The sequence below is a fragment of the Propithecus coquereli genome, unplaced genomic scaffold (assembly GCF_000956105.1).
Source record: "Propithecus coquereli isolate 6110/MARCELLA unplaced genomic scaffold, Pcoq_1.0 Scaffold19, whole genome shotgun sequence".
Taxonomy (NCBI): Eukaryota; Metazoa; Chordata; class Mammalia; order Primates; family Indriidae; genus Propithecus; species Propithecus coquereli.
The window spans coordinates 428,249-442,704 of record NW_012143856.1 but is presented as its reverse complement, the minus strand read 5'-3'; the positions used below and the strand labels follow the sequence as shown (position 1 = coordinate 442,704).

Below are 14,456 nucleotides of genomic sequence, written 5' to 3'. Positions count from 1 at the left end.
TTCCAATTCCACTCTTTTAGTTATTTTAACGTGTAGCATAACTTATTGTCGACTATAGTCACTGTGTTGGGCTATCAAATATTGTTCATTCTATCAGCCTAACTATATTTTTGTACCCATTAACCATTCCCAATTTACCCCGCCTCCACACTACCCTTCCTCGCCTTTGGTAACTATCATTCTACTCTCTGTCTCCATGAGATCAATTGTTTTAATGTTTAGCTTCCACAGAAAGACATGTGAGATTTGTCTTTCTGTGTTTGACTTATTTCACTTAACAAAATGTTCTCCAGTTCCATCCATATCATTGCAAATTGCAGGACTTCATTTTTTATGAAGTGGCTTTTTATGGCTATATAATATTCCTTTGTGTATATGTACCACATTTTCTTTATCCATTCATTAGTTGATAGACACTTAGGCTTATTTCAAATCTTGTCTATTGTGAAAAGTGCTGCAATAAATATGGGAACGCAGATATCTTTTGGATATACTGATTTCCTTTCTTTTGGATAAATGTCTGGCAGTGGGATTGCTGGGTCATATTGTAGTTCTATTTTTAGTTTTTTAAGAAACCTCCATACTGTTCTTCATAGTGGTTGTTGTTGTAATCTACATTGTCACCAACAGCGTACAAGGGTTCCCCTTTTTCCATATCCTCACCAACATTCATTATTGCCTGTCTTTTTGATAATAGCCATTCTAACTGGGGTGAGATAATATCTCATTGTAGTTTTGATTTGCATTTCTCTGATGACTAATAATATCAAGCATTTTTTATATACCTGTTGCTCACTGGTATGTCTTCTTTTGACAAATGTCTATTCAGGTCTTTTGCCCATTTTTTAATCAGATTATTTTATTTTTTCTTATTGAGTTGTTGCAGTACTTTATATATTCTAGGTATTAATTCCTTGTCATATGAGTAGTTTGCAAACATTTTCTTCTGTTCTGTGTGTTGTTTCTTTACTCTGTTGATTGTTTGCTTTGCTGTGTAGAAGTTTCTTAGCTTGATGTGACCCCATTTGCCCAATTTTCCTTTGATTGCCTGTGTCTTGGCACATTTCCCTAAAGTTTTCTCTTAGTACTTTGATAGTTTCAGGTCTTAGATTTAAGTCTTTAATCTACTTTGATTTGATTTTCGTATATGGCAAGAGATAAGGGTCTACTTTCATTCTACTATGTATGTATACTCAGTTTTCCCAGTACCATTTATTGAAGAGACTATCCTTTCCCCAATGTATATTCTTGGCATCTTTGTCAAAATGAGTTCACTATAGACATATGGATTTATTTCTGGGTTCTCTATTCTGTTCTATTGGTCTATGTGTCTGTTTTTATGCCAGTATTATGCTATTTTGGTTACTACAGCTCTGTAGTATAATTTGAAGTCAAGTAATGTAATTCCTCCAGTTTTGTTCTTTTTGCTCAGAATGGCTTTGGCTATTCTTGGTATTTGGGAATTCCAAATAAATTTTAGAATTATTTTTTCTATTTCTGTAAAGAATGTTATTGGTATTTTGATGGGGATTACAATGAATCTGTAGATTGCTTTGGGCAGTATGGACATTTTAACAATATTGATTATTCTAATCCATGAGCATAGAATACCTTTCCATTTTTTTGTGTCCTCTTCAATTTCTTTCATCAATGTTTCACAGATTTTTACTGTAGAGATCTTTCACTCCTTTGATTTAGTTTATTCCTAGGTATTTTGTTTTATTTGTAGTTATTGTAAATGGGATTGCTTTTTTGGTTTCTTTTTTCAGATTGTTTACTATTGGCATATAGAAATGCTACTGATTTTTGTATGTTCATATTGTATCCTGCAACTTTATTGAATTTGTTTATCAGTTCTAATAGTTTCTGGGTGGAGTCTTTAGGTTTCTCTAAATATAAGATCATATCATCTGCAAACAAGGATAATTTGACTCCTTTCTTTCCAGTTTGGATGCCCTTTCTTTCTTTCTCAATCTGAATCCTCTAGCTAGAACTTCCAGTACCATGTTGAATAACAGTGATGAAAGTGAACATCCTTGACTTTCTCCAGATCTTAAAGGGAAGGCTTTCAGTTTTTCTCCATTCCTTATGATATTAGCTGTGGGTCTATCATATATGGCTTTATTGTGTTGAAGTAAGTTCCCAGTAAGTTTATATCCAGTTTTTGAGAGTTTTTATTATGAAGCAATGTTAAATTTTATCAAATGCTTTTCCAGCATCAATTGAAATGATCATACGGTTTTTGTCATTCATTCTGATGATATGACATATCACATTAATTGATCTGCATGTGTTGAACCATCCTTGCATCCTGGGATAAATCCCACTTGATCATGATGAATAATCCTTCTAACATGTTGTCAAATTCAATTTGCTAGTATTTTGTTGAGGATTTTTGTATCTATGTTCATCAGAGATATTGGCCTGTAGTTTTCTTTTTTTGTTGTGTCTTTGTCTGGTTTTGGTATCAGGGTGATACAGGCCTCATAGAATGAGTTTGAGAATATCCCCTCCTCCTTGATTTTTTTGGAATAGTGTAAGCAGGATTGGTATTAGTTCTTTGAATGCTTGGTAGAATTCAGCAGTGAAACCGTGGGGTCCTGGGCTTCACTTTAATGGGAGACTTTTTACTATTGCTTCTATTAAAGAATTTTTTTTGACAGAGATTTTTGAATTGCCTAAAATCATTATCTGGAGCCAGCTTACACCAGCTCACAAAAGCCAACTGTTAAATATTCAAGAACTTTGTCAGCCAATTGTCAAACTGCTTATAACTTGAAATCAGTCTGGCAATCTGGGCCTTTACAGTTTTGTTTTATTCGGGTCTTGGATTTTTTGTTTGTTTGTTTTTGGCAAAGTAGTTTACTAGCACACCACTGCCTATAAAGATAATTAACACTCATTTGGGGATGTTTTTAAAAATTCAAAGTGTAGGGCCCCCCACCAGACCTACAGAATCAGAGCATCTAGGGGTAGGAACAGAGAACCTGGGTTTATAGAAACTCTCTCATGTGAGTTCAGTTTAGCCCAGTTGGAACCAAGGGTGAGAGAATCTCAGTGATGTTCAAAAAAGGAGATGAGGTAGCCAGGGAGTACTTTCTGGAGTAGACACTAAATTGGAACTTGAGGGCTGTTGAGGAGTTAGAGACATGGTGGATCCTGGAGACCCATCCAGGAGGTGGGTCTAGAGACGTTTTCTGAACTATGTGAAAACAGATTCCTGGGAAGCACAGGTCACATATAAGGACACAGATTCCTCTCACTGAACTGCCTTCACAGCCATCTGTCTTCTGCCTTCTGTGAGAGCTCCCCTCAGAACTTCAGTCTGCACCCCTCCCCACCTGTCCTAACAACAGGCACACTCACATACATACTCATCCCAAAGATGACTCAAGCTTTTCCCTCTCTCCCTACCTTCAAAATCCTATCTCAGATCTGATTGAGTTAAATTTAAGTGAATGACCTTAAGGGCACTAATTTACATTCACACCAAGAGGGGCCATCTCTATGGATTAGGTCCTGAACTACACATGTCCCTGGAGACCTAGAATTCTTGGAGGTCAGGTAAGGTCTTTCTGACCAAGAACATCAGTATGACAAAGAAAGCCCACTCCCCATTCCCACCTTCCAAGAGATCTGAGAATAGTCTCATCTGAGAAGCTATTATGACCTTTCTACCCAAGACACACATCCCCCAAAACACAACTCCAGTATTGTTTAGCTATGATGGAAAGAATACCCACTGATACTAGATCTAGATTAAAAAAAACACGATTTAATGAAAAGTGAAGATTTCATTGTCTATATTATTCCACTATTTTTTTTCATTAAATTAACCATTTGGTTAAACAGACTGAGATAACCAAAGAGGCAGTTTAGAATGGTAACTTAGTATATAGACTCTAAAGACGAGCTGTCTGGGTTCATATCTCAGCTCCACCACAGATTCACTGCATGATCTTGGGTGTTTTGTTTAACTTCTGTGTGCTTCAATTTCCTAATGTGTAAAATAAAGATAATAACAGTATCTAGGTCATAGTATTTTGTGGAGCTTAAATAAGGTAATACATATATATGATACGCACAGATCAGTTAGAACAATGACTGGCATATTAATAACTGCTATATGCAGTAGCTACATTCATTGTTTAGACAAAGTCCATCAAATATTCATTCTCCACTTCAAATTGTTTTTCCCAGATGAGCAAACCCTAGGCCAGAAAAGTTAAAGCCAGTTTTATTGTAACAGGAGGGATATATATGATTGATAGATAGATAAAATGCTTTAATCACATTTTTCCAGCAGTTCCTTGCTCACAAACAGTACATCAAAATCATTTATTTCAACAAGCTATAGTGAAATGTAAGGTGCAAAAATAATTTCTTTAGACTCAATTTTGACAGACCTTATAAGAGTTTTCCTTACTTTTAAAATCACTAACTCAGTGTGGGGGAAAAAACCCAAAGTTTAAATTGGGCAGTATCTCATATTCCATCATTTGAGGTTTATTTGTTTTTCTCTTTCTATTTGGTGCTTTTGATGGAATTTAATGGAAGCCATGGGAGCCAAGAAGGGTCATAAGGCATTAACTGACCAGGAAAACATGCCCAGGAACTGTAGGAGAAAAAGGTATTTCATTCATCTCTTCCCCACTCAGCACAGAGCCCTTTCCCTAGAGGCAAAGTCACTGCAATAGAAATGAGTCTCTGGCTGGTGAAGGCAGAGGGTGGAGAGACCTAGAATCTGTTTTATATTTACTTATACTGGTAGACCACTCGCTCCATGTCTCATCTATAATTTTAGTATTAATAATATAGCTGTTCTATTCCCTTATTTATTCCTTACAAATTATGGATTTTTTAAAAAGGCTTACAGTGACATATTGCAAAATGTACTAAAATATCTGATGTTTTAGAAAAGGACAGCCATAGTTTATTTTTGTATTCAATTTAATTTAGGAAACAAAACCTTATTTAATGAAAAACTGCATGTTGTGAAAGTGTATATATTAACATTAAAAAATTCAACAGAATTTTTCTAATTTATGTTTACTGGAAGAAACCTAATGCAAATTAGTAAAAATTGAATTATGGAGTCTTCTCAACAAAATGTGTTTTGTTACATGGGAAGGTGTTGCAAGCAAAAAGAGTATTCATATACCTATAGGGTAGAGAGAGCACATTACATTTACTTATTACAGGAACATGAGAAGTTTTGGATGGGCTGAACAGATTGTAAAAAAAGTAGGAGGCAAGAACTGATGCTGGAGAGGGTACCTGAATCTTGATGGTCAGTGACTTTGTGTAGAAGTGGCCTCAATGTGTGGCCCAGGACCAGCAGCAGCAGCATCTGGGAACTTGTGAGAAAGGCAGACTCTCTACCTTGTCTCAGATTTACTGAATCAGAAACTCTGGGGTGGGGCCCAGCAATCTGTTTTAACAAGCCCTCCAGGTGATTCTCATGCTTTGATTCCAATGGTCTGAGAACCAGGAGTGTAGACTAAGCTAAAAGGTTTCTCCTCCACATGAGAATCACCTGGAAGCTTTGAATACAGACATCTGAGCCCCACCCAAGCCAATTAAATCCAGGAATCAAACTCTAGCATTGGTATTTTCTGAAAACTCACCAGGTAATTTTGATGTGGGACCAGGTTTGAAAATCACTGATTTAGTCTAAAGTTTCATAATTTGCAACAGGCTAGGGATAGGGAAAGTTTTACTCTCAGAAAAAACCCATTGATAATGAACTCTCTCCTAGTTTAAGCCTGATAATGTTAATCTGCAGTTAGCATCATCCATTTTCTAATGGCCAATGCCAATTGTACATGCCCTTGGTGACCAGGTTCCATGACTGTTGATATCAGAAAGTTCTTTTTGTACAGAGAGCATGAGGTAAACTTCTGTTCAGTGCAGACCGAATCATCAACTCTAACAAGATTGTAAAAATTGAAGCAATTATTTGGGGGGGGGGGCAGGAATGGGGACACAAATAAGCAGCTCTGAAGCCAAATAGAACTTTCATATTTTGCCATATGAATTAAAGAAATAAAATAGCCACACTCCCTTTGATTTAAGAGGTAGCTATTTCTTAAAGCTCAAATGTCATCTTTACTCATCACAAACCCTCAGACACTTGTTAACTGGGAAATCTTTAATAATGCTAACTACCATTTATTGACACTTAAGGTCAGGAGAATTAGGTTCTAAAGACAGTATATAAATAAGGTGAAAATCAAACAGAGTCAAGATTACCCTTGAACATTTCTTAATGGCTGAGATATAAGAGGCACATAGAAACCAAGTCCCTCTGAGATCAGTTCACCACATCTTCAATCTCATACTCCTTGGAGCTCACAGAGTGGGAGGGCTCTCTCTCTCTCTTGCTCCCTCTCTTGCTCGCTCTCTTGCTCGCTCTCTTGCTCGCTCTCTCTCTCTCTCTGTCTCTGAATAGGGCACCTGCCTCAAGTGCCACCCCTGCACTTTGTGCGAGTTTTGTGTATACATTATCTCTCCAAATCTCCATCACAATCCTATGATACAAATATTATTATTATCCCTATTTTCTTCTTTTACAGATTAAGACTCTGAGACTTGGAGAAGTAAATTGCCCAAGGTCATGTATTAGACCCCGGTTGAAATTTACAGTGTGTGCAACAGTAGGACTCAGACTCACTGCTTCCCAAAACCAGAGCCAATTTTAAAATAATTTTTCTTCCGTGGCGTCTTTTCACCTTCATATCATTTCCAGTAACAAAAAGACTTTTCTCAGCAATTAATTATGATCCCAGCAAGATTGTCGAGGCCAGTGCTATCAGATCAAGTCAAAACTTGGTACCTTCACTCCTGGAGCATGGCCCCCCACGGTTTCCCCATAGAAGCTCTCAGAAGAGGCTGTGTTCTTATTTCACGTTCACCAAACATACTCTCTATACATGGCGGGGTGTGTGTGTTTGTGTGTCTGGTCTTTTAAAGGCCATACATTCAACACACTTTATAAAATCCCTTTCACCCCCTGCGTGGTGGTCTCCAGATATGGGCACCTGGGAGCCCAGCATGCACAGGACTTTCCTTGCCACTGACAGCCCACACGTGCAAGAGCCCCAGAGTGAGGCTCTGGAGGAATAAGCAGTGGGAAATGCCAATAGTTGGAAAAGTTATTCCATCCCTTCTCAGCATCCCCAGGCTCAGCTGGAACCTTCTTTTCTTTCTAGTGAGAAAACAGACTCTGTGAAGGGGCAGGCATTTCCAATTAGTGCCCAAAATAAAGCCAGAAGAAACTCAGGAGAGGCTTTGAGATGATTGATTGCCTGCACAGTTTAGGGTCTCCCTAGGCTTCTTCCCCTCCTCATCCTGCCTCCCAGCCTCTGTGCTGCTATGCAGAGGCAAAAGGGGGGAGCTGTCCTCATCACCCTCATTTTCTGGGACATTAATCCAGAGCAGGGAGGAAAAGGCTTGCCTAAGAGGAGAAAAAGGAGCAATGAAATACCTCCCTGCTGCATGGCCACCTTCCCTTCAAATAACTCCAATCCCAGTCAGTAGTTAGTTAATGAAAGGTAGAGAGTGGTATGGGCCTAGTTAAACCCTTTCAGCTGCTGCACACAGTTGTTCAGGTTGCACACTGAGCAACTCCATAGATTGCAAAGTGAATGGAACCCCTGAAAGTTGTGCAGCCCATAATCTGCACTGCGTACGTGGCAGCCCCGCCAACTAACCCAGAGTCTTTGCCCAGGCAAGTAGGAAAGCAAAATACTGTACATCCACTTCTCCTAATGAAAAACAGGAGTAGAAGACCCTGCTGTACATAATTTTCTATAAAGATGTTATCAAGTCTTTTTTTTAAGTAATTCAAATTCTCATCTGCTCCAGAAAATTAGATATCTTTCTGAATAAATAGAATGCGTGTTTGTTTTTTCTTCCCTGTTATGATTTGAAGTGGTTTATAGTTATATTTATATATGTACTATTCTATTTATGTGTATATATGTTCACATAAATAGAATTGAAAGATTCAAGCAGTGAAAAGGAAAAAAAAATTATACTGACTATAGAATTAGCACACTATAATCATTATACTTATATTTAATTTTGAGCCTCCTGGAAACCAAGGCAAAATAGGGAAATATCATAATTATATCATTCATAGCTGATAGATGAAAACATACCAAAAATTTAAGAGCAAAACTCCCTTTCCTGACTCTTAATACTTAAAGTGTACTATAATGAAGCCAACGGTCTTTCGCATCTTGGATGGGCAGTGACAGTGAGACTGGGTAGGGGGGCAAAACATTGATACCTATGTACAAACAAATTTGCCTGCTGTAGTGGACAAGGTTGCAGGCATTTAAGCCAGCTGGTCAGGTTCAAAGCGCAGCTGACCTTGGCCAGCTACTTAGCATGGCTCCAGTTTCCTTGTCTGTGAAGGGAGGTAAAATGTTGCCCATGCCATGGTCTGGCTGTGAGAGTAAGTGAAATAATGGCAGTGATGTGCGTATTAACACAGTGTCTGGTTCACAGTAAGCCCTCAGTAAACACTTGTTCTCACTGTTGAAGGCTGGGATGGTAGAAGGGGAGTTGGAGCTTGTGGCTGGGGTCAAATGCCACAATTATACACTGAGATGCCCCAAGCAGATGGGAATAGTTTAAAATCAAAGGATGCATGAGGATATAGGGCAAGAAAGCCAGGGTGAGGAGCCTCCTGGAGAAATCCTGAGAGAGGACCACCCTTTGTACCCAAGACCTTCACAAGGCCCAGGTTCCACCCTCACGCAAGTCTTGGCTTTTCTTTAAAGCATCACTCTCTGCAACCAGTGGGCGACAGTGAAAAGAAATAACAATTGTGTCAGCAATAGTTTCACTGCAAATGCAGAAGGAGCCTGTATATTAATATGTGGTGGGTTCTCGAGTCATCCTACATGAACAATCTGGATGCCCAGTGATCCTGCTAGGCTGGAGTCTCAGGCCACAGGCCCGTGTGTGTGGTAGGTGGCAGCACGAGGGAGGAGCTGGCACAGGCCGTGGGCTTGGGGCACACGGCAGCCAAAGTCCTGTTCCTAAGTCAGTCGGCCTCTGGCAGGAAGGAGTGACTGAAACGTTGAGTCCAAGAAGCAGGCACAGAACCAGAACGACCCCAGGGGAAGGGTCTGTTGTGGGGCCTGAGTAGAAAAAGAGAAGAGCTGGGGGGTAGAGGCTGGAGGGCTTCATAAAGTGCTTGCCCAACTTCTCAGACCATGATCCATTGTAAGACCCCAGTACACAGGTACACATATAACTATGCGGAAGCTCCACAGAACAGCTCTTGGTCTCCCCATGGATGCTGCACTCTGATACTATCATTTCTATTTTTTTTTTAAATGCCATTTTACTTCACAGTTTTGAAAATACTGCTTTAAGGGAAAAGTTGGAGAAAGGCCCTTTTTGGGGGACCCTGGATCCAAGCCAGTGAGAGAGGTTTCATTAAAACAGGCACTTAGTAATGGCCAAGGGCCTCATCCTGTAGAGTGACCACAAATGTTGGGCTGCCGAGGATTAAAATAAGTGCATTTCCACTAGGCTGGATCTTCTTTGAATCCCTCATGCCTGTATACAGTAGGCATTCAAGAAACCTGGAAGAGTGGTTGGATGGCTTGTCCCTTTGTCCTCCCCTGGGCTTGCACAAGACCTTGATAATGGAGTGTCAAGGTCACACACTGGTAGGGCCTGGAGCACTGGCCTTCCTTGAAGATACTCTCCTAAGTGCATTCAGAGCGCAGGCTCTGGAGAAAGCTGAGTAACTATTTAAAATAGTTCAGACTATTACATGAATTTTCTAGAAACGCTTTCCCTCCAACTCCTCTCTTTCCTCTTTCTGCAGTATAGTAGAACTTCTTTCCTCCTTTTCTTCTCTTTGTGTCATTAGACGTTTCAAATAAAAATGTTACGGTGTTTGTTTTTTTACAAGCAAGCAAGTGCTCCGGCTGTTCCGGAATGCTAATGCTTACCTAAGCGGAAAAAATCATTTATGAGTCTGTAGGTTTTACCCCACATTTGCAATTTCCAGTCCGAGCCATGTCGTGTCTGTTCTTCCCTAAGGCCCTTTTCCTCAGCTCCCAGAGGATCTGAGCTTTAATCCCGATTCTCCCATTGGGAGGAGAGGCTGCAAAAGACCAGAGTTCTTTAAGGAAGGGTTCTGTAAGGAAGGGCCGCGGAGGGGTGTTTGAGAACAAGCTGTGTCTGAACTCCAGCTCCACCCTCTGGGAGAAACTACTTAACTTTCTGACATTCCATTTCTTCTTCTGGAAAAGTAGGGTAATAATAACTATATAAAAATGGTGGCAGGGGTCAAAGCGGTGGCTGAGGTGGCAGAATGGAGACCAAAATGGAGGAGGAGAGCAGCACCCAGAGTGCTGGTGGCAACAGGGCTCTGGGCCCTAAGGGTAAAGGAGAACGACCTACTCAGAATGAGAAGAGGAAGAGAAAACATAAAAAGAGGAGGCAAATGCTTTGAGCCACATGCCAATCCAACTAAAAGATACACAGCCTTTATTACAAACATACCTTTGATGTGAAATGGCAGTCACTTAAAGACCTGGTTAAAGAGAAAGTTGGTGAGGTAACATATGTGGAGCTCTTAATGGACACTGAAGGAAAGTCAAGGGGATGTGCCATTGTTGAATTCAAGGTGGAAGAGAGCAGGAAAAAAGCCACAGAAGCCCTAAACACGCATAGTCTGAGTGGAAGACCGTGGAAAGTCAATGAAGATCCTGATGGTGAATGTGCCAGGAGAGCAATGCAAAAGCTGAAGGCTAGGACTGGTGGGATGGGTATGGGACCAGGTGGCCCAGGAATGATTACCATCCCACCCAGTATCCTAAATAATCCTAATATCCCAAATGAGATTATCAATGCATCACTACAAATACTTGGAAGCACAGTATTTGTAGCAAATCTGGATTATAAAGTGGGCTGGAAGAAACTGAAGGAAGTATTTGGTATGGCTGGTGTGGTGATCCAGGCAGACATTCTTGAGGATAAAGATGGAAGAAGTCATGGAATAGGCACTGTCACTTTTGAACAGTCCATTAAAGCTGTGCAAGCTGTATCTATGTTCAATGGCCAACTGCTATCTGATAGACCAATGCACGTCAAAGTGGATAAGAGGGGCTTACCAAAGGGGGATTTTTTTCCCACCTGAGCATCCACAACAACTTCCCCATGGCCTTGCAGGCACTGCCATGGGGTTAGGACCAGGACGGTAGTCTATTGATGCCAATCATCTGAATAAAGGCGTTGGAATGGGAAACTTAGGGCCTGCAGAAATGGGAATGGAAGACATAGGATTTGGAATAAATAAAATGGGAGACATGGAGGGATCATTTGGTGATGGTATGGAAAACATGGGTCAATTTGGATCTGGGATGAACATAGGCAGAATAAATGGTGGAGGTAGAGGCAGCATCCCTGGAATGGAAAGGATGGGCCTTGGCATTGACTACATTGGCAGTGCCAGCATGGAGCGCATGAGCACAGGCCTGGGCCACAGCATGGATCGCATGAGCTCTGATATCCAGCACATGGGCCTGGTCATGAACTACATGGGCTCCATTGAGCACATGGGCTCTGGCATTGCACGCATGGGCCCCCTGGGCCTCGACCACATGGCCTGCAGCATCAAGCATGAGCCAGACCATGGAGCTCATTGGCTTTGGCATGGAGCGCTTGGGCATCAGCTTGGGCTTTGGTCTCAAGCACCTGGCTGTTCTCATCTACCACATGGGCCAAACCATTGAGCACATGGGCTCTGGTGTGAAGCACATGGGCACTGTCATGAGCACATGGGCCTGAGTGTGGAGAGCATGGTGCCTGCAGCATGGGGGCTGGCCTGGAGGCATGGGCCTCATGATGGATCACATGGCCATTGGCTTGGAGCATATATATAGGCACCAACAACCTGGAGCTTATGGGCCTGGAGTGCATGGACACCAACAGTCTCGAGCAGATGGACCTGGAGCGGATGGGCGCCAACAGCCGCGAGTGCATGGGCCCTACTGTGGGTCCATCCTTGGATGCTGGCATTGAGCACATGGGCCTGGCCATGGGTGTCAGTGGTGGCACCAGCTTTGACCACACCATCAAAGAAGTTGCCTTTTTAAGCATGGATACCAAACCTCTGAATTTATATTTTTTCTTGTTATCCATTTTAATTTATTGGTTGGATATACAAAGATGTTTAAAAAACTCGGCTGCTTTTTGGGGTGATTTGAATTACTTTTTTAACAACTGGGGTTCCATTTGACTATTTGCATTGAGAATGTAATATAAGCAATTTTTTTGTAGTTGTGGCATCTTGTTAACATCAAATATGACTTTCATAATAAATACCAGTTCCTGGGGAAAAAAGTAACTACATTGCAGTGTTGTTGTAAAGGTAGGAAAAAACATATGTAAAGCTAAGGAGAATGGGAGGCACATGGAGGTGCTGAAAAGTGGTCTTAGGAGGAGGAGGAAGAGGAGTTGTCCTCCTTGAAGTCATAGCCGTAGTCATGGTCATGGTCATAGACATAGTCATAGTCATAATGAGTTTGTTTTCAGGTGGACCCAAAGAAAGCCAGGCTCATTTTGACAGCAACTGCATAGGAAATGGATCATGATTGTCATCACCATGTTTAACTCTTTGTGAGGCAGCCTTCTGGCCACGTCACTATATAAACAATATTAGACCCAGTTCCTGTTCAATAGGAAGGGCTTCAAAATGGATAACATGGATGTGAAGTGATAGCATTCTATGTAATGATGTGAAATAAGTAGTTTACAGGAAGCAGGACTAGACAACTGGCTTCATTAATACAAATTTTATGCACAGTCTTTTCTGTTCTACTAGATTGAGTCCTCCCACCCCACCCCAGATCAGCGACTCTTTTCATTTGTCTTCAAATTCTCCCCAACCCCTCACCTCACTCGGCTCCATGAACCTAGGAAGTATTTAGCAAAGCCTTCACAGGTGGATAAGTACAACTATTAGATAATTCTATGGCACTGAATTAGATCCCCAGGTTATGTTTAAGTGCATTCATGCCGATTGTGAGTAAAGAGCAAATGCTGAGGCCCTTTTCAGAGATAACTCGTTGTGTTCTGTCCATAAGCACGAGGAGGAAGCAGTGTGGTTAATATTTTTAAGTAGGAGTTGGTAAGAGGCATGTGTGAGGAAGACAGGGCCTGAGCCTGACACAAGGGAAGCCGTGTGAGTCAGTGTCTATCATGGGCAACAAGCTCCTTGGTAAGAGTTTTTCTAGGGAAGAGAGATTTGCCAGGCCACAAATCTGGACAGCTGAAGAAACACTGACCTTTAGGTATGATGTTGACCAAAACTCTAAGAAAATGATGTGATATATGTGGGAAGGTTTGTATCTGGAAAAGGGACTTTATGTTCTGCTTACAGGCAAAATCTTGGTTATATAAATGCAATTGTCTGCTTTTCAGCTGGATTAGATTACTCAGGGTATTGAGATTCTGAATTATGATTTAAGACAAGCAAAGTAAACAAACCTATCATGAGGAGAAGCTCAAATGGCTTCTTCTTGCTAATTTTCAATGCCATCAAAGTCAGATCTCAGAGCCTGAGTATCTGGTTGTTTTAAATTAGTTCAAGTAAAAAATTACCTCTGTTGCTCCTTTACAAAGTGTATCAGTGTTGAGTTGGGTTTAAACAACTCAGAAACTTGTCTGAACTGAAGAAAGAATGATCAGAGCAAGGTGAGTGCTTCCTTTTGCTGCCCAAAATCCACTCTGAGGGTTAACAAAATTCATAATGAACTGCATTTCTGCCATTCTACTGCACACTTTCTTTTCATTTCATTTCACAATTTAATGTTTCTTAAATCAGTATAGGTCAGATATTCTATATGGACAGTTAATGTGTTTATTTTTCTATGAAAAAGGAGGCTGCCACTAAGCCAACGAGTATCATATTTGTTGGTATCTTAGCTTTTAAAATATAGAGACTTCATTGTATTCCTCTAAGAAGTCCCAGTACAATGTCTGGTGCACAGCACTTGAGTTACTACTGACCCTCCCCTCAAACAGCTGGGACCCTGGAATAATGTAGACATGCCATATTACAAAGGTATATCGGGACAACTATGTATCCCAGTCTGGACCAGAATCTGGACCAGCTATATAATTTGCAAAGCCCAGTGCAAAATTAAAATTCAGGGTCCTTTGTTCAAAAATTATTAAGAAGTTCAAGATAGATAAGAAAACAGTTTCCTTGGAGGAGCCAAGATGGCGGATGAGACAAGCCGCCAGTCAGAAGGTCTCTGCAAAAAAGACGAATTTTAGAAGAAAGAGAGAAAAAATAAACGAGCAGAGAAACATAGATCGGGTGAGGGTCGGAAGGAAGGGTGCCTGAAACTACAGGAGACTCCACGGGAAGACATTGCGGAGGAGAACTGGAAGGAGAGAGGTCCCGAGAGGCTTGGAGA

At 40.9% G+C, this 14,456-nt stretch overlaps 1 protein-coding gene and 1 pseudogene across 4 annotated transcripts in view; both read left to right on the top strand.

Moving 5' to 3' along the window:
• Positions 1-14,456, top strand: part of LOC105809167 (schwannomin-interacting protein 1) — an 886,964-nt gene that overhangs the window by 626,539 nt on the left and 245,969 nt on the right. The gene's annotated exons all lie outside the window — the stretch shown is intronic.
• The window catches only part of LOC105809089, a 92,167-nt pseudogene continuing 88,015 nt past the window's right edge, over positions 10,305-14,456 (top strand).